The sequence below is a fragment of the Podarcis vaucheri genome, assembly GCF_965113315.1.
Source record: "Podarcis vaucheri genome assembly, chromosome: W".
In the NCBI taxonomy this organism is placed as follows: Eukaryota; Metazoa; Chordata; class Lepidosauria; order Squamata; family Lacertidae; genus Podarcis; species Podarcis vaucheri.
In genome coordinates, this window is record NC_138757.1 from 18,744,117 (window position 1) to 18,765,327 (window position 21,211).

Here is a 21,211-nt window from a genome sequence, read left to right on the forward strand (position 1 = left end):
TCTTTCAATGTTGATGTGAAACTCAAGATCCTTGACATATGTTTAAGATAAAAATTTAAGATTAACCATTTGTTTTAGAAGGCAATAGGGCAAGGAGGGCAAGAGGTGAGCTGGTAATTAAGATGCCTTGTTGAGACACATGTAAGATATATTACTACTTATTTGTCATTTATAGATGTAACAATATATAGCTCTTTGTGTTCCATATAAGGACAGGAGGATATGGGTGTATCTTCTAGGATTGGTTCTAGCAATCAGCCAATAGGAAATTCAACCAGGCTGATTGGACAGAGGTAGCCACAGGAGGAGCAAAGGGGGCTGGATTAAGGGAATATAAGTGCTGGCCATAATGGCAGGAGGCCAGGCCAGAGCTTGGTAACCATATACCACTGTGCCTCTCATTTATTTGTCTGACAAATAAATAATTATTTTAATTTCTCTATTGCTGCGTTGAATATTTCATTCCAGCTAAGCGTTAACCACAAGCAGGGTGCTACAGTGCTGCTCCTTGCAGCTGGTGAGAAATAAAAATCCCAACAGCTACTTCCTTTTTGACATCTAAAGAATTCATATGACCTGCTTGCTCATAAGATTATTGTATACACTGCATGGAAACCTTAGGGATGGCCCCTTGGAATATTCTCTGGTGTCTGGTGTAATATAGGCTAGATGCTGCCTCCACCATAGGAACTCATTACCTGCCTAACTGTTCACCCACCCAGTCTGCTACCCTGCTATTTCTATGAACTGAATCACAGACCCCCAGAGTTGCATGTCCCAGGCAGACATCCTTTTAGGAGTTGTCCCTGTGTCTTAAGAGTTTGAATGAATGAATGAATGAATGAATGAATGAATGTTTATTTGCGTCAGCCATCGGCCGTAGCAACAAAACAGCAATGCAACAGACAAAGAACAGAAATCAAAAGTCGATGGTATAAAACACACTCTAGGGTCCTCAGTCAGCAGTCAAATAGTGGACCTTATTCTGATGGCCCCAGCTCGAAACCTGGCAGCCTTTACTGTCATCTGCTCCTCTTGATTTGCCAAAAGGAAGGAGACTGTGGCAATGGTTGGGCGACCCGGAATGGACAATAAAAGAGGGGTGATAATCTCATTTCTCAAGTCTTTAGAAAGAGTGCAGGCCAGATAGCAAAATTCATGTCAAATGGCTGTTTTAGGGGTTGTTTTTCAAAGTCTGGAATGGATTAATCCGTTTTGCATTCCTTTCTATGGGAAAGCGCACCTTGGTTTTGGAACGCTTTGGTTTTGGAACGGATTTCCGGAACGGATTAAGTTTGAGAACTTGAATCAAATCCACCCTGTGCTAAAGTAATAATTCCTTTTTTCAGGCAGCAAGCGCTCTACCTCCTCAGCAAACCTCAAGCAAGGGGAAACTGTCATCAATAAGCGCCTTTCATCCTCCGCAGCACGTCTGAATTCTCCCAGGAAGGGTGAGTGTATGTTTGCAAAACCCAGTATGCTTTCCCACCTTTACAACCTCTTTGTGATATTTTTGCCTTAAATGCCCCCCCTTTTTTTTACTCATTTTGTTAACCTAGCTTACTGTGCATATCTCCACCCATTGGTTGCTGGATGTGAGGAGGTCTGTTAGAACAGAAGAGTCATGGTAAACACTTCACAGACCACTCGGTTCTGGAATTCAGAAAGCCAAATTATGACCCCTAATTTCACGCCTACTCTTCCATACTAACCCATCAGGATTTGCATGCTGTCAATCACAAGCACTTCAGTTTGATCCAAGACTTAAGTACTGTGTTTTTCCGTGTATAAGACTATATCCCCCCCCCCAATTTTTTAAGTTTAAAATTGGGGGTCGTCTTATGCATGGAATGTTGCAATTAATTATTTCTCAATTTTGGGCACAAAAAAGAGGGGTTGTCTTATACATGGGGGTGTCTTCTACACGGTAGTCAGGTGTCTGAAAATTGGTGGTGGTCCCCCCTTTTTCTTTTTCTTTTATTTCCTTTTGTTCAAAATTTATTTATTTAAAGAATACAGCAAAAATAGAACATCAACAGAAAAAAAATGAAATGAAATTGAGAGAGAGGAAAAAAACACAGTTCAAAACCATTGAAAACAAATATACTTGTTGTATAGTACTCCGCCCGCCCGCCCGCAGCTTCCCTCTGCTATAATTCGACTTCTTTAAATCACTATCTCCACATTTATCCTTGCATTCTCCGATTCCGCCGCTAGCATCCCCAGCTAGAGAGCAGTCTTACCATGAGAGCAGTCTTACCATGCATACGGTTTGCAACATACTTCTCTCTGTATGCCCAATTTTTCTCTGCTGTGTTGTGTGAGGCTTTTCTCGTAGAGAGTCGGGTTCCCTCGACTGTTTACTGTTAAAAGTGATTTGTGTACATCTCCTGTCCTGAGATGTTCTAGATCTCACAAACAGCAGACAAGGTTGTGTCTGGGCTGCACAATTTCATACTTCAGGTGGGGGCTTCCATGAACGAACACTAGATCCACACATGGTCACGTTAACCTCCACCTGTAAACAAAAATGCTTCATCCCAAACATCACCATCATCATCACTCTGGGCAGCTCCCAATCGAATATTAAAAACACAAGACAGCATGAAACATTCAAAACTTCCCTAAACAGGGTTGCTTTCAGGTGTCTTTTATAAGTAGGATAGTTGCTTATTTCCTTGACATCTGATGAGAGGGTGTTCCACAGGGCGAGCGCCACCACAAATAAGGCCCCCTGCCTGGTTCCCTGTAACCTTGCTTCTTGCAGGGAGGGAACCACCAGAAGACCCTCGGGAGAGGGATCCCGGCGTCCGGGGTGGAGACGCTCCTTCAGGTCTACTGGGCCGTTGAGGTCTTTCAAGGTCAGCACCGACACTTTGGTTTTTTTATAATAATTTTTATTAATTTCTTAAATTTATATTACCTTTAAATATCCAAACTAATCATCCTCCCCCTTATCCATTTTTGCAATAATTCCAATAATATTCCTCACAAAACTTCTTGCAAACCTACAAACGTCGTCTGATCTTCACAAATACTTTTCAAATAATCCATAAATTTACTCCAGTCTTCTGTGAATTTCTGGTCCCGCCGATTTCGAATCCTCCCTGTTAGTTTATTCAGTTCTGCATATTCCATTAATTTCATCCATTCTTCTTTCGTTGGTAATTCTTCTTGTTTCCATTTTTGGGCCAATAATATTATTGCTGCTGTTACTGCATATAAAAAGAGCTTACATTCCTTTCTATTTATATCACTCCCTACAGTTCCCAGTAAAAATGCTTCTGGTTTCTTTATAAATGTATATTTCAACATTATTTTATCTCATTATATATCATCTCCCAGAAGCTTTTCACCTTTTTACATTCCCACCACATGTGATAAAATGTTCCCTCTTTTTCTTTACATTTCCAACATTTATTACTAACTTTATACATTTTAGCTAACTTAACGGGTGTAATATACCATCTATACATCATTTTCATCACATTTTCTTTTAGGGCATTGCATGCAGTAAATTTTAAGCCTTCTTTCCATAATTTTACCCAATCACTCGGCTGTATATGTGAGGAGAACCTGAGCTTACAGGGTTAAACAGCTCAGAGTGTACGCCCTGCCTACTGTTGGGAGGGGGGAGGTTCGTCATTTCCGAGAGCCTCAAGCCTTTGTTCTCTCTCTACTTTCGCTTTTGAGGAGAGAGGACGTGTTTTCACGATGCTGTTCGCTGTGATAGATAATGGATAATGGATAGTCTGCTGTAAATAAAACTGCTTTTAGCTGCTAAGATCCTGAGTGGACTTTATTTAAGCACACTGAAGAATGCACTGGAGTTTTTTGAAGCTTTCTCTTACCGCTGCTGATCTTTGCTTTTGCTCTGATACGGAAGGGGGGGGGCATGTCTTCTTCACCTCCTTCTTCGCTACAATATATCCATTTATTTCCAGTTGTCAATGTCAAAAGGGACTAAAATCTATAAAATTCATAGAAAATCAACGTGCCAATTTGCTCAATTTCTCTAGGACCCCATGACACCTCCCCTGTCCTCCATAAACCCTCAAGCAAGGTGTCAAGACCCTAATCCTGTCAAATCACTCTGCCAAGCCTTTCCACCGGGCAATGCCAGGTGACAGACTATGCATACATTGACCATTGTCTTCTCAGGATGTGCTTATCTGCGCATATCTCCAGCTCTCTGCATATTCCCCCCTCCCTCCTCCATATCTCCAGCTCTCTGCATATTCCCCCTCCCTCCTCCATATCTCCAGCTCTCTGCATATTCCCCCCTCCCTCCTCCATATGTTAATCCGGTGTAACCCAACCTCTTCCTAATGTATTCGTGATGTAATCTGTGTAACCCAACCTCTTCTTAATGTATTCATTATGTAACTGGGATGTATTTTGCACTGTATTCTGGGATATGGAGGGAAATTTCAAAAGTTCATGTCACCCCTTTCTCGCTGTTCAATCTCGCCTTGAACCTGTTGTGCAATAAACTTGGATCTTCTGCAGTTTGCTCCTGCATCCGGCTGAGCTCATTTTCTTCCGCAGGGACCTGCGGACTTAGTCCGACGAGCTGGGTGGCAGAGTAACCCCGCACCCAGATTTTTCTGTAACAGTTGGTGCCCCAACGTGGGGCTTGCGGTTCTCCCGAGCTGCTGACTGGGGGCCCCGAAATCTTCAGCCGGCTCCGGGCCATTTTGCCTGGGAAGATCCTTTTGGACCCCCAGCCATCTTCCGGGCGGTAATCGAAAGCCCTAGGAGTTCAGCCGGGGAGCAAAAGAGGGATCCAGCCGGCTTATTCATCGATCCCGGGATCAATGTTGAAGACGCGTGAGTATAGGAAAAGAAATCCAGTGCACTGGTGGGAAGGGGGTGGAAATCTCCTGGCAACTGAATTCTCTGCCCTCCTCTCTATCGCTCCTTCTTGCCTTTCTCTTGGTCCGGTTAGTGAGAGAGACCATGGACCGCCGCTCGACCCAAAAGGGGGGTTCTGAGCTCTATCTCTTTCTCCTCTAAAAATCTCCAGAAAGCAGCACCAATTGAGAGTCCGAAAGTAAGACGGAGAGACCCGGCTTGGAAAGACAGCCGACTCTCCGCAACGGGCATCTCAGTTGAAAGCAAGGGGCTGGAGTTCTTCTTCCGAACTTCCCGAGCGCCCTTACGGAGGGGGCAGGAAGGGGTCTTGCTTTCTATCATTAATCCCAGCCGCACTGGTCGGGCCACGTAACACGTCTATCGTGCGTGAGCCCGCTTCCAAAAGCAAGGGGGATTTTCGGTTCAAAACTCTATCCAGGGATCACCCGATCTGGCACCGCACAGCGCGGGCGTTCAGTAGGGCCCCTTTTCCTGAGATTGTGATGATAGGTAGGAGGTTGCCAGGAGGGATAGCCCAGGAGGAATTGGGCAGGATTTGGCAGAGTGGAAAGGAACCCCAGGATTTGGAATAGGAAATAAGGAAAGGAATAGAGGAAACTAGATAGGTAGAGCTTGCTAAAACCCATTAGGAAGTTGCCAAGCAACAAGAGATAGAAAAACTCTAAATAGCCCCCTGTACAAGTTAACCAGATCCCAATCAACCCTTCTCTTTCTCCCTTCTCTATCCCAGACACCCCCCAAAAAAGAAAAAACAACAAAAAGCAACAACAGCAACGCATGCATATATAAAGGGGTACCCAGTCAACCAAGCGTTGTGAGCCCTGCCAGTCTGATTAACTGGTGGTGTGTTTGAAGAGGCAAAGAGGCTCATAAACCCATGTGGGACCTCCTACTAATTTCACTTAATGAAGCCAAAGGAAGCAGCCCAACTCCTTGCAATAACCAGCTAAAGGATGAGAATATATATGTTTACATGTTGCCTGTTATGTGTGTTGTCTGTTACATGTTGTCTGTTATGTGTGTTATCTGTTCCTTCTGTCTCTGACAGACTGCCTTTCTTGAGTGTGCATAGTTTAAGCCACAAGCTAGCTTCGAAATTTTAAATCTAAGGAAGCCATGCTGGACCTTATCAATCCTAAATAAGAAAAATGAGAATGAGGTGGCCAAATGTTTACCCCACCTTGCTTTGCCGCAACCTTTGAGATTGTAAGTCTACAGTCTATTTTGGAATGTGAAGTTAACCTAATGTTTCTGCTGCAAAAGCGTAGTTGAGCACAACTGCTCTCTCAAGCTAAAATGCAGTGTCTGTATTTCGTTAAGCACATGCCTATGAAAATAGGTGTTCTTTCTAAGAAAATTGTCAATAAAAGGTAGAAGCTTCGATAGACAACAATTGCCTATCTATAGAGTCCAGTCCTGATATCAGTCTCTAAGATCAGCCAGGGTTTCCTGGTTTCTTATTGGAAAATGCCTCCCCCACTTGTTCCAGTCTCTTTCAGGCCCCCCCTTTTTCTTACTTCTGTGCCGAGTGAATTTACTCCCGAGTAAGCTTCCTTCAACAAGGGAAGGGGGCACATTCTTTGCATTCTTTAGTCTCAGGAAGTAAACTCTCACTCAAACTAGCTTCAAGATCTGCTAAAAGGGCTCTGTATAAAGTTGGGTACTTTTATTTTCCCCTTCCTTAGTACATGATAGGAGCATTGATTATGGTCTCTTCCCCAGTTGTGCCTGTGTACATAAGTATGTGTGTGTCTCTCTGGTAGTACAAATCTTGCTATGAACCCTGTATTTTAGGGTTGGACTAGATGACCCCAGGGTCCCTTTCAACTTTCCCAATTTGCGGCTGTGTGGAGGGCCATGTGTCTACAAGCATGTGATGAGTTGAAATTCAGCCCAGATTTGTTCTTTGTTTTTTTAAGGATGAGAGGTGAAAGCCGTGATGTTTTGAAGCAGAACTGGTGAGGTCAGGCATCTGAGTGATTACAGTGTTTATCATTTTGTCTATTATTAACAAAAATCAGACTTAAAAGTCTACTCAAAGTTTAAGCACATACAAATTCATAATCAAGCAGAATCAGCCTTGACCAATCCTGTAAATAAAGGGCAGAAAATTTTTTGTCTGCAAACGGTAAGGCTGAAATGACTTGAGAATGTTAAAAATCCTATGAATTCAGACTCTCTGGCCAATTTTTCCCATTCCGCGAATGACCAGACTGATGTTAGCCATTTCCTATACATAAAGGAAGCATTCAGCTTTGCTTGGGCTGCAATTGCTAGCTTTGGTGAATATTTTAATCTAACCCTATTTTTTTAAATCTACTCCTTACCCTTCCCTTCCTTTATTCTAATTTAGCCAAAAGGCGCAACATTTCAATGGTGTAAGAGGTTTGCTGAGACATGAACTCTGCACATGCACAGAGGCCAGATCAGTTTAAAAAGGGGGGGAAGGGGGGAACTGTAAAACCTATCCAAATTTCCTTATGTAAAACTTGGAACCATTGAGGGGAAATCACCCTTAATGTGTCTTTTGCTCCAGGGGCTACGTAAGACAAAAGGGTTCGCCTCCCCAATGGAATTTAAATTTTATAAGTTTTTTTTTTGCTGTGTGTATATGCCTATACAATTTAGGAACAGCATTTCCTGACAGACCTCTCACATGAAATAATTTTCCCTTTTAACAGAGTGTCCTTTCTTTTCTCCCACAGCACAAATGATAATGAGGGGATGCAAACAGTGATTTAAAGTAACTGCATTTGTATTTCTTTTCTTCTTTCTTCCCTTAAAGCCAAACAGTCACTTTCTTTCTGTTCAGCAAAACAAGTCTGAATCCCTGCTATATTAGTGACTTCCCTCTATCTCTTTGTGGCTTTGACATTTTTTTTAGGTTACAAATAATCTGTTTTCGTTTATTAAAATCAGTTCTTCCATTATATATATGAAATTAATCGAAGCACAACCAAACATTGTTTGTGGAATGGTATTTGTTTACCTTCTGCCTGAGCATTTCTTATTAATTCTGTCATTTTGGCTAGCGCAAGGTACTTGCACAACTTTATATTGCCATTCATTTTTTTTCTTGGTATTAACTCATTTACCAGTATTCCACTATTAACATTACAGGATGTTGTCACATCATTTGGGATGTTAGAATGCCAAAACAGATTACTTCAGGTTACTTCAGGTTTCTTATTAATTGTGTGTCTTATCATTTATTTATTTTTGGTTCCTCATAGGTCATTTTGTGTGTGTGTGTTTTACTCTGGGGACATGTTCATCACATGTTGAAAGTCAGTTTCATGAAGTTCTTTTATCAGATAGCACATGGTGAATTTTAAGTTTCCTCCCCATTGTTTTCCCATTTTTTTCAGTCCAGTGGTAATCTGTGTGGTTTTGATAATATCTTTGTATTATTTAATATTAATTCTTTTCTAAATCTGATGTCTTTGTGTCAAGTCTGTTTTCATCTGACTGGTAATCTAATTTTTTGCTTTATTTTTTATTTTTTAACCTTTGTATTTTTTTACAGTTCTCTTTCTATACATGTGGAGTAATTTTTTATTTTATAATATGAAAAACAACAACAACAAAAACTAAGTGAAGGAAAGCAAACAAACTTAGCAGATAATAACAGTAATTATGTGGAAATGTGATAATAATATTGAAATGAATAAAATGCTTAATGTGCTAAGATTTTTAATTATCTGCAGCTTCCCATGGAAAACTCAAGGACATCCTTTTTGCCTTTTGCCCCTTCCTTGTCTAACTGTGTTTTTAAGTCCCCAAACCCTTGCCCCTTACAGGATATCACTTATACAGATGTGCAATGATGAAAAGCAGCAACAACCCCTCAACTCAGTTCTTCGCCATCACAAGACCTGCAACAACAGACACCAGAGTTTTCAAAGTGCCCACAGCTATCTCTTTCAAAGGATATAGACTGACGGGGGAGTGGGGCTGACAAAGGGGGGAGGAGTTGAATTGCAAGGACATTTTTCACTTGAATCTCAAGCCTCTGTGCTCCAGGATTCAAAAGATACATGCGTAAAAGATCACAATTTTGTCAATATGCAACTGATATTTAATTAGTTTGTTTTGTGTATTATGTGTTATTATGTAGGAATGCTGAAGTGTGTCTGATAATGTGTTATCTCCACAAAGGGAAAATTTCTGTGCGTAATTGTTTCTGTATAATGTAGGATACATAACTATGAACAGCAGAAGGATATGGCTTACACCCCAAGTTTTCATGGAGGATTCCCATATATTACAATGCTTTCCAATAGAGCAAGCTATATTTAGATTAAGTCAACTGATGATCATATTTCCTTGTCCCACCTGGCACTCTGCAGAGTGCCAACCTTCCCTACCTATCTATTTATGTATTTAATGTTTTTCTATACATGAAGTTCCCAGATTTTTACTATTTCTTTCTTTCTGTTCCAGAAAACTATTTCAAATATTTTCTATGACTTCTCTGCATCTCTTGCAGATTCAGTACTGTCTTCAAGTAGCAATCGTTCTGTATTTATTTACTTATTAATCTTGGTTTTCCCGTATAGCTGTGAAATTAATCTAACCACAACCAAGTATTATTATCGGAACCATATTTTATCAGGTAGATTTGAAGCAACGCTCCTTATTATTATTTGAGATGTTTTGATTAGGATGCCAGATGAAAATGGGTGTAGATCATGTCCCAAATTTTATTTATTTATTTGAGGACACGACTACCATATGTTATATTATTATTGATAACAAGAAACGTGTATATGCCTTGATGTAGCAAGAATGGTCCCTTATAGAGTTAAATTGACTCATTTGGACAAATGCCCCCCTTAAAGAATGGCTTTGGTTTTAACATATTGGTTTTGAAAAGTTGAGAACCATGGGGCAAGATAAATTCAAATTGGACTCTGCTGGAATTGGGCACGTGTATCCAGGCTGCAACTAGCTTTTGGTCCTTTAAGAGCAAGTGAACAACTTTTCATGAGTGCAAGACCACAGCCTATAATAAAATCTCATAGAAAGGCCAAGGCAAAGGCATCTCCCTCACGAGATGTCCAAACCTGTGCCAGCTATGGTGAATGCCAGGCGACATGGTTAATTGAAAGCCCCGAGGGGATTCAACAGAATGTGTTACTGTACCACTATGCCGGTGTGAGACCACAGAAGAGCTAGCTTGGCACCTGAGAACACAAAAACGGTGGGGCTAAAAAGTAAACTGCATTTTTTTTCAGTCAGTAGTGGACCTTCCTGCTAAATGTAAAGCATACACCACTATTGAAAATGTTTCTCCCAAGAGCTAGGATGCCACGAGTAATTTAGCAACAAAATACAACAGGTGTTCTTTTATATAATACCCTATATGCAGCTACCTGCACTGCTATACTTGCAAATGACCGTAAGAGGCATGGCTTGCAAGCCCCTTTCAGGTTTGCATAAACCTACACATCTGGTATTATTTAGCGCATATCTATATAACACGCGCGTACATTGTATTCGTCCGTGTTACTCCCTCTTTTGCTGCCCTGCTCAACCCACCTCCTTTTCCATTAGAGTCTATTCCTGCTCACAAGGCACCCCTACATTCACCGAGATTTAGGGTGCGGAGAAAAGATTTGCAAGTTCTTACAGAACTTTAATGCAAATCTATCTCCGAATGGGGGACTGATACGGAAGGGGGGGCATGTCTTCTTCACCTCCTTCTTCGCTACAATATATCCATTTATTTCCAGTTGTCAATGTCAAAAGGGACTAAAATCTATAAAATTCATAGAAAATCAACGTGCCAATTTGCTCAATTTCTCTAGGACCCCATGACACCTCCCCTGTCCTCCATAAACCCTCAAGCAAGGTGTCAAGACCCTAATCCTGTCAAATCACTCTGCCAAGCCTTTCCTCCGGGCAATGCCAGGTGACAGACTATGCATACATTGACCATTGTCTTCTCAGGATGTGCTTATCTGCGCATATCTCCAGCTCTCTGCATATTCCCCCCTCCCTCCTCCATATGTTAATCCGGTGTAACCCAACCTCTTCCTAATGTATTCGTGATGTAATCTGTGTAACCCAACCTCTTCTTAATGTATTCATTATGTAACTGGGATGTATTTTGCACTGTATTCTGGGATATGGAGGGAAATTTCAAAAGTTCATGTCACCCCTTTCTCGCTGTTCAATCTCGCCTTGAACCTGTTGCGCAATAAACTTGGATCTTCTGCAGTTTGCTCCTGCGTCCGGCTGAGCTCATTTTCTTCCGCAGGGACCCGCGGACTTAGTCCGACGAGCTGGGTGGCAGAGTAACCCCGCACCCAGATTTTTCCGTAACAGTTTAAACAGGATTTTAAAGAAAAAGGATTTAACGAAAGTAGATCAAAGTTTGAATCAGAGATATTAAGCAATGATTTTAAAATTTTGTCTAAAATGTATAAATTGCTGCTTGAATGGCATTTGAAGGATGAGGACGTAAAGTCGGTTATGATTCATTGGGCTAAAGATTTTGGGTATAATATACTCTGAAAGGAGATTGATTTATTGCTCAGATAAGCCTGGCGTCCGGCCCGCTTTGGCTGCACAGCTCTTGCTGGCCAGGCCTCTGCATTCCAAACTCCACATTCCGATGCTCTGAGCTGTTACGGAAAAATCTGGGTGCGGGGTTACTCTGCCACCCAGCTCATCGGACTAAGTCCGCGGGTCCCTGCGGAAGAAAATGAGCTCAGCCGGAGACAGGAGCAAACTGCAGAAGATCCAAGTTTATTGCGCAACAGGTTCAAGGCGAGATTGAACAGCGAGAAAGGGGTGACATGAACTTTTGAAATTTCCCTCCATATCCCAGAATACAATGCAAAATACATCCCAGTTACATAATGAATACATTAAGAAGAGGTTGGGTAACACAGATTACATCACGAATACATTAAGAAGAGGTTGGGTTACACCGGATTAACATATGGAGGAGGGAGGGGGGAATATGCAGAGAGCTGGAGATATGGAGGAGGGAGGGGGGAATATGCAGAGAGCTGGAGATATGGAGGAGGGAGGGGGGAATATGCAGAGAGCTGGAGATATGCGCAGATAAGCACATCCTGAGAAGACAATGGTCAATGTATGCATAGTCTGTCACCTGGCATTGCCCGGAGGAAAGGCTTGGCAGAGTGATTTGACAGGATTAGGGTCTTGACACCTTGCTTGAGGGTTTATGGAGGACAGGGGAGGTGTCATGGGGTCCTAGAGAAATTGAGCAAATTGGCACGTTGATTTTCTATGAATTTTATAGATTTTAGTCCCTTTTGACATTGACAACTGGAAATAAATGGATATATTGTAGCGAAGAAGGAGGTGAAGAAGACATGCCCCCCCCTTCCGTATCAAAACATTTCATTCACCTGGCGGTAGTGCAGCCAATCATTCACATATTCTTTAATTTCTTCATATGGTTTCATTTTCCATTTACTTCCTTCCTTTTGTATTAACTTCCCATAAGTTATCCATTTCCCACTCATATTGACCTTTTTCATGCTCATTGCTTCTAGTGGAGATAACCAATGTGGTATTTTACATTCCGATAGGTTTTTATACCTATCCCAAATTTCTATTAAAGATCTTCAAAATATATGGCTTCCAAATCCTTTATGGACTTTTGTCTTATTATACCATAAATATGCGTGCCACCCAAATCTATTATCATAACCTTCCAAATCCAACAATTCCGTATTTTCTAATAACATCCATTCCTTTAACCAACAGAGGCAGGATGCTTCATAATACATTTTCAAATCTGGCAGGGCAAAGCCTCCTCTTTCTTTTGCATCTGTTAACACCTTAAACTGTATTCTCGGCTTCTTTCCCTGCCAGATATACCTTGAAACTGTTTTTTGCCAGTCTTTAAATATTGCTGCCCCATTGATTATTGGAATTGTCTGAAACAAAAATAACATCTTTGGTAGCACATTCATCTTAATAGCTGAAATCCTCCCCCAAAATGATAACTTCATCCTTCCCCATATTTCTAGATCTCTTTTAATACCATTCCACACCGGCGTGTAGTTGTTTTGAAATAGATCAATATTTTTAGGAGTTAACCAAATTCCCAAATACTCTTTTAACAACTTCTATACCTATTTGTTGCTGCAATACTTCCACCAGGTCCTGTTTCATATTTTTAACTATTATCTTAGTATTCTTTTTGTTCAGTTTGAAACCTGCCACCTGCCCAAACTGTTGTATTTCCTCTAATACTTCTTTGACACTTGTAATTGGCTCTTCAATTGTTAATACCAAGTCATCGGCAAATGCTTTCACTTTGTACTCATTTCGACCGACTGAAATTCCCTTTAATAATAATAAATAATAAATTTTATTTCTATCCTGCCCTCCCCAGCCGAAGCCGGGCTCAGAGCAGCTAACATCAAATGTATAACACATTAACATAAAATTAGACAATCAATTAAAATACATCCTCAAATCAGATCAGGATCAGAATAAAATCCAATCAGATAGCAACCCGCAGATTAGGGTTGGGGACCTTAAATGCTCACCAGGCCCAACTGTTTGTGCTGAACTTATATGGGCCTGTGAGAAAAATTGGGAGGCCACTTTCATGCAAGTTCTTATGAAGGGGAGAGGGAGTCAGACTGAACCCCGACCAAAGGCCTGGCAGAACAGCTCCGTCTTGCAGGCTCTGCGGAAAGATGTCAAGTCCCGCAGGGCCCTAGTCTCTTGTGACAGAGTGTTCCACCAGATTGGAGCCACAGCCGAAAAAGCCCTGGTTCTGGTTGAGGCCAGCCTAACCTCTCTGTGGCCTGGGACCTCAAAGATGTTTTTGTTTGAAGACCGTAAGTTCCTCTGTGGGACATACCAGGAGAGGTGGTCCTGTAGGTATGAGGGTCCTAGGCCGTATAGGGCTTTAAAGGTTAAAACCAGCACCTTAAACCTGATCCTGTACTCCACCGGGAGCCAGTACAGCTGGTATAGCACCAGGTGAATGTGATCTCGCAGCGAGGACCCCGTAAGGAGTCTCGCCGCGGTGTTCTGCACCCGCTGGAGTTTCTGGGTCGGTCTCAAGGGCAGCCCCACGTAGAGCGAGTTACAATAATCCAGTCTGGAGGTGACCGTCGCGTGGATCACAGTGGCTAGGTCAGGGCGAGAGAGGTAAGGAGCCAACTGCTTAGCTTGGCAGAGATGAAAAAATGCTGCCTTTGTTGTAGCTTCAATCTGCGACTCCATGGAAAGGGAAGATTACACCCAAACTCTTAACGGACAGTGCTGGCACTAATTGCACCCCCGCAAGAGATGGGAGTTGCCCCCCCAATCCCATATCGTCCCTTCCCAGCCAAAGGACCTCTGTCTTCGAAGGATTTAACTTCGACCGGCTCCAATGTAACCATCCAGCCACAGATTCCAAACATCTGATCAGTTTGTCTGGGGCCGAGTCAGGATGGCCATCCATCAACAGATAAAGTTGGGTGTCATCAGCAAACTCCGGACAAGCTGAGTGAGGGGGCGCATAAAGATGTTTAAAAGCATCGGGGAGGGTATTGCCCCCTGAGGTACTCCACACACCAAGGAGTGGCGCGATGACCATTCCCCCCGAAGCGCCACCCTCTGTCCCTGACCAGAGAGAAACGAGCGCAGCTATTGAAGGACTGTGCCCTGGATCCCCACGTCGGCAAGGCGGTGGTCCAGGAGTTCATGATCACCCTTGTCAAAGGCTGCTGGCAGATCTAGAAGAATCAGCAGCCCCGACCCGCCTCGATCCAGCTGCCTGCGGAGATCATCTGTTAGGGCGACCAGAGCCATGTCGGTCCCATGACCAGCGCGGAAGCCGGATTGGAATGGATCCAGAGCCGATGTTTCATCCAGAAACACACCAAGCGGTTCAGCAACTGCTCTCTCCATCACCTTACCCAGGAATGGAAGATTTGAAACCGGGCGGTAATTGGATAGATCTAAAGGCTCTAATGATGTTTTCTTTAAGAGCGGGCGCACCACTGCCTCCTTCAGTTCCCCTGGGAATGTCCCGGTGCCAAGGGACAAATTGATGATATCCCCTAGGGGGACCCACACCTCGTCTGGACACGCTCTAACCATTCATTAGTTCATTCTTCCTTATTGACCTTAAGAAGACTTCCAGTACCGATATGAATAATAGTGGTGATAGAGGACACCCTTGTCTTGTACCTTTAGTAATTTCTATATTTTCTGTTACTATATTATTTACAGTCAATTTTGCTCTCTGTTCCGAATATATTGCTTTTATTCCATTTAGAAAGAATTGACCAGTATCCATTATTTCAAATTTTTTAACATAAATTCCCAGGATATATTATCAAAAGCCTTTTCCGCATCCACAAAAATTAACATTGCTTGTTTTTCATTCCTGGCAGTTAGATATTCAATTATATTAATTATATTCCTTATGTTATCTTTCATCTGTCTACCAGGTAGAAAACCTGCTTGATCCTTATGGATAATTTCATTCAATATTTTTTTCAATCTATTTGCCAATATGCTTGCAAATAATTTATAGTCATTGTTTAACAGGGAAATTGGTCTATAATTCTTTACTTGTGTTAAATCCGAGTCTTGTTTTTTTTTTTTATAATCATATTTATTAAAATTTCCAATAATAACAGAATAGGAAAATAAGAAAGATAAAGGAAAGAAAGAAAAAGAGAAACTAATTTAGACCCTTCTTTTCATAACCTTCTTTCTGGGACTTCCTCCTTCCCCTCCCGATTGTATTCCCCTTTATCTAAGTTGGTTCCACAAGTTCTCATCCCCAATTAAACCTAATATATTATACTCATAAACCAATTTAAATTTACACCATCTTAGCATCACTCCTCGTCTTATAATAGAACAAAATTTTCCCCAAGATCCGCTCTCATTCCTTCCACGAGTTCCCCCTTTCTAAAAAAAAGAAAAAACAGAAACGTAAAATATCAAAGTTATAAAGAATATAAGATAGAAAGTATAGAGAAATTCAAAAAGTTGGTTACAAAGCCTTTGGATTCTAATGTTCCCCCTCCCTTCCCCGGTTTTGATTCCCCATGTCCATTTGTCTGTATGTTGTCGGCCTGGAGATCTTAAGTCCACAGCCAAATTTATCTCAGTCCATCATGCTGTTTTCTTCGGATTTGGTTGTCTTAATGATGTTTAACTTCGAAAATCCAATCTAATAGAGGCCTTTAATTTTCTTTAATCTTTTGTTGCTCCTCCCATTATTCTTTCCGTGTCGTATTCAGTCATCTACTCTTTTATTTCTTGGTTTCTCAGGTTTCTGTCTTGTTCAGCTGTCAAAACATTCTTGTTCCAAAATTTAACGTCTCTACAGAGGTTTGTTATTCAGGGACACAGACTTACGTCCAGTTCCTTTCTTGCTTCAATAGAAGATTCTATTGTGTTATAGTCACCTCTGTAGACAAAATAATATTTCAGTTCTGCAGCTTTCCCAGGAGATAAGACCTTTGCACATCCCAGAGTAGTTTTCCACATACGACACTTGTAATGTCCCGAATCCCCTCTAGAGGGATTACAATAACTTTGTATCCTCTAATCCAAAAGTCAATTTGTTGTTTCTTTTTCCCAACAGTTTATATCCATATTTATATCAAATTGTAACAAAATTAACCAGCAAAGAACTTGTAGCAAAGTCCTCTTTATAATTTCCAGTTTTGACAGCTCCTTTGACAGCTGTCAAAATCTCCATCTCTCTTCGCCAGGCTGTCCGAATCGCCCCGGTTCCCAGGGGGGGGTTGCTTTTTCCTCACCCTCGACTCCTCTCCTCCAGCACAGTTCTTATAATTCACATCGTGGAGTTGGTAATTTTTATCATCAATAAGCTTCTGAATAGATCTTGGTTTCTCAGTCCTTGTTTTAGCATGTTTACAATCAGGGAGGGGACTGACTTCCTTTTTTGGATCCCCTCCCGCTCGTGCCAAATCCGGAAAAAATTTTCTTTTTTCCTCCTTTTAAACCCGGTTGCCCAATTACTCACGGGTTGTTGATCAATTGTCCGAATTTCCTTTGGAAGAAGCCAGCGCTCTCCGCCGAATGGCATGCGGCTGCGCCCGGCAGGGGAAGCGGAGGACTCAAAGCACCACGCTACTCCCCGGCGCCCGATCCGTAGCCTTTAAAAAGGCTCTTTCACAAGCCGGGAGAGCGATAACGGTGCCAGCCGAGTCACCATGTCCACGGGATCCGTTCCCGTGGTTTCTAAGGGTCCCCGCGTCGCCGGCGCGGTAGGACCCAGCCCCTGCCGAGCAGACTCCCTCCGGAGCTCGGAGGGAGTCCGCCATTCGGCGATGGCGCCAACCCGGAAGTCAAATCCGAGTCTTGTTTTGGAATAAGTGTGATATATGCTTCTTTCCAAGTTTCTGGCAATTCTCCCTTTTAAAATATATTATTCATCACTTCTTTCATTGGCACAAGTAGGGTGTGTTTCATTTCTTTATAATATCTTGCTGTAAATCCATCCGGTCCCGGTGTCTTTCCACTTTTCCATTCTTTTATAGCAACTTTAATTTCTTCTGTTTCAAGTAGGTCGTTCAGTGTTAGGGAATTGCTGACAAGCTAGCTGAGATAAAACTCCAGGCAGCCAGCCATATCTGTACAAAGATTTATTGGTTAGCTTCAAAGTCCTTACAAGAGTTCAAAACGCACACTCCATCACGATGAGTCAGATGGATCATCTGACGTTTTCTTTCGCCGCGCCCAGCAGACCCATTTCCGCAGATCAGCCCTCCTCTTTCCTCTGCTCTGTGAGTGGCTGATAACCTGGTACTGGCTCACCCCTCCCCGTTCCACTGTCTCCGAACGTTTCTTTCTCTTCCTCCTCTGACGAGGAAGAATAGCTGCTGATTAAAGACTTAGACTCTCTGTAAGTGCCTCTCTTCTCCCCCCTCACCTCCTTCTCAGCCTCCAATTCCCTGACATCCACCCCCTCCCCAAAGGCCCCCTCCCGCTCGGGAGAACCGACCGTTCCCGATTCTCCCTCCTCTGGAGTGGCGGGGGTGAAACCTGAAAAATTCCCCTCTCCCTCATCTGTACAGGTGAAACCCAGAAAATTAGAATATCATGGAAAAGTTCATTTATTTCGGTAATTCAACTTAAAAGATGAAACTAATATATGAGATAGACTCATGACATGCAAAGCGAGATATGTCAAGCCTTTATTTGTTATAATTGTGATATTATGGCACACAGCTGATTATGGGGTACAGCTGATAAAAATCAAAGTTTCTTTGATGTATATTAATCTTAGGATGTTAATCTTAGGGCCAGGAAACAGATCTCACATTAAGGGGATAATGGTCACTGTCCTCCTGGCCATCCTCCTTATCATGTGTATTGCTTGTTTATGACCTCCGGGGTTGCCAGATGCTCTTCTTTGTAGTTCTGTTCTTTGTTTACCCCATAAATATTTGTGCTTAATTAGTTTTAGTAGTTTAACTTTCTCCCCACGTGGGTTTGTGGAAATGCTCAGAAGAAATCTGATTGGTTCTTACGAACACTCTGTAAAAAGCTCTTTTGTGAATAAAAACTACCTGGGTCAGGGGGCTGCGGAGACACGGACAAGCACCGAGAGACACGATTATACGCACCCTTCCCAGAGTCTTGCTGGCTCAAGCCTCCGTGTGTATTCTTATTAATCAGAGTTCAATCCTTCCTTTACTTTGCGAACGCAACATAGTGGTGCCCCGTGTGAAGCCACCTAAAGGAACCATGTGAGGCAAACTTAAAAAGGAAAACTGTTTGAGGCTTGTAAAAAACCTCAGCAGTTGAGGCACAGCAAAAGGAAACCTCAGCAAAAGGAAACCTCCATGATTGGACTCCCCTCAGAGCTAGCAACCTGCTGTCCCTCGGTCACGGTGGATCATCTCCTGCAAAACAATTCCCGGACTTAGGATCTCATTCGCTCGGAACGAGCCCCAAAGACACGCGTCTATTACCCTTCAGGTGAGATCATGGGAAGCACGCTTTCACAAGTGCAGGAAAAGCATAGGAATAATTTTTTATATTTGCTAGCTCAGGCAGGGCATGATAAGCATTTAGCACCCTTAGTTATTCACGAAGTAATCTGTTAAATTTTTCCGCGCTTTCTCAATTATTTTTTGATCATCTAATAAGCTCTCATTTAGCCTCCATCGAAAGGATTTTTCCTCTATTCCTTTTATTTCACACTTTATTGCATTATGATCCGAAAGTATCTTTGGTTGTATTTCTATTTTTGTCACTCTTGGTGTTAACTCGCTGGATAACCAAACATAGTCTATTCTTGACATTGATTGATTGATTGATTTGGCTCTGAAAAATCAGTAAATTGTTTTTCTAATGGGTGCCTTAATCTCCAAACATCTATCAAATTGCAGTTCTCAACCATAGAGAAAAAAAGTCTTAGGTAATTTTCCTTCCTTTGATTTTTCACTTGATCTCAACCTGTCCATTTCCATTGAAACTACTCTGTTCATATCACCCATTATTATGATTTTCTGATCCACAAATTCAAATAGTTTTTCCTCTAAGTCTTTATAAAATTCAGATTTACATCTGTTCGGTGCATACACTCCGACTATTATCAATTTTTCGCCTTGCCATGTGACTTCTACTGCAATTATCCTGCCTTCTTCATCTTTAAAAATCTGCTGAGCTTCAAATTTATTCTTTATGTACAAAACCACTCCTCTCTTCCTGCTTCTATCAGATGAAATAAATTCATTTCCCAATTTTTTATTGATCAATACTGTGATGGGATGATGAGCTGCTTGTGCGTAAAATCCAAGTCCCTCAGAGTTTGGTCAAGTTTGCAAACCTCTGTCTGTAACGGAGCCCCTTAAACATGGCTCCGTTAGTCGCTGGCAGATTCCGACAGTGGCTGCTTTCGGAATCGTTTCCAACATAAAAGCTCCTTAACGGAAACACGTCTTCTGGACTCTCTGCGTGACAGTTTCCGGCGAGGAGTGTCCCTACAGAAGGTCCTGAAACCTCCCCACTGTTTTCGCTGGAAGTGTCTCTGAGCCATCCCTCCTGCTCACTTCCCCTCAGCTCACCTCCTCTCCCCCTGCTGGTTCCCTCTTCAGCTGCTGAGTCTCTCCCAACCTGTGTGAGCCCTTCCACCTCCCTTCCTTCCGATGGCAGTTCCCTGACATCCACCTCCCCTCCAGGGCCCCCTTCACCCCCTCCCGCCCCCTCCTCTATGGGCGGTGAGGAGGCAAAACCCCGGAAAGAACTTCCTTCATCTTCCGACGTCTCGAACATTTCTCTCCACCTGTTGCGGTTCCTGGTCTCGAAGTACTCCTCCTCCTCAGAGTCCATCTCCCCTTCCCCTTCCGAGTCCGGGAATCCTTCCAACTCCTCCTCCTCATCGGTGGTCCCAAAGTATTCCCTCCGGAACCTCTCCACAGGCTGAGGTTTCCTTGGGAAACTTAGATGGAACGTTTCTATCAATACCTCGTCATTGATATCTTCTGCCATTACCCAAGTGTTTTCTGACTCCGGTTCTCCTTCCCACGCTACCAAATACTCCACCTGATCCCCCTTCCACCTGGCGTCAAGGATTTCTGCCACATGGCTGCTGCATTCCCTTTCTTCTATGACCGGTCCCCGTGTGGACATCCCTTCTCGTCCCCCCTCATACGGTGACAGTAACGACCTGTGAAATACTGGGTGCAGTTTCATGTGGTTGGGTAACCGGAGCCTGAAAGCCACTGGGTTGACTTGTTGAATGACCTCAAAGGGACCCAATCTCCTGGGTCTTAATTTCTTACAACCCCCTTTGAACGGCAACCCTTGGGTTGACAGCCACACCCGATCTCCCACCCTTAGGGTTTCACCTTCCCTTCGGTTCTTGTCTGCCTGCCTCTTGTATTCTTCCTTCGCCCTTTCTAAGTTGAGTCGGAGCTGACGATGGATTGCTTCCATTTCTTCTACAAAATGCTCGGCTGCCGGGATGCTCCATCTCTCCCCTCCTCACCCTGGGAATGCCCTGGGATGACACCCATAGTTAGCCAAGAAGGGGCTTATCCCTGTGGACACATTCTCTGCATTGTTGTAGGCAAATTCCGCCAGCGCCAACTTCTCTACCCAGTCATTCTCTCTGTCATTGACATAACACCTCAGGTATTGCTTGAGGACACCGTTTGCTCTTTCCGCCTGCCCGTTGGTTTCAGGGTGCCGGGCAGTCGAAAAATTGACCTCCACCTGCAGTAAGCTCATGGGCTTCCTCCAGAACCAGGAAGTAAATTGCTTTCCTCTGTCTGAGACCACCCTCAATGGCACCCCGTGCAACCTAAAAATGTGTTCTACAAACAATCTCGCTGTCTCTTCCGCCGTGACT

At 42.8% G+C, this 21,211-nt stretch overlaps 1 protein-coding gene and 2 long non-coding RNA genes across 3 annotated transcripts in view; 1 reads left to right on the plus strand and 2 right to left on the minus strand.

Moving 5' to 3' along the window:
* LOC309523338 overlaps positions 1 to 21,211 on the minus strand; it is an 892,159-nt gene that overhangs the window by 510,689 nt on the left and 360,259 nt on the right. The gene's annotated exons all lie outside the window — the stretch shown is intronic.
* LOC309523311 (uncharacterized protein) overlaps positions 1 to 21,211 on the plus strand; it is a 299,624-nt gene that overhangs the window by 66,523 nt on the left and 211,890 nt on the right. The gene's annotated exons all lie outside the window — the stretch shown is intronic.
* The window catches only part of LOC309523335, a 134,790-nt gene continuing 133,425 nt past the window's right edge, over positions 19,847 to 21,211 (minus strand). The window contains exon 3 of the long non-coding RNA XR_014215305.1: positions 19,847 to 19,985. This is a non-coding gene — a long non-coding RNA (uncharacterized lncRNA). The remainder of the gene's footprint in view (positions 19,986 to 21,211) is intronic.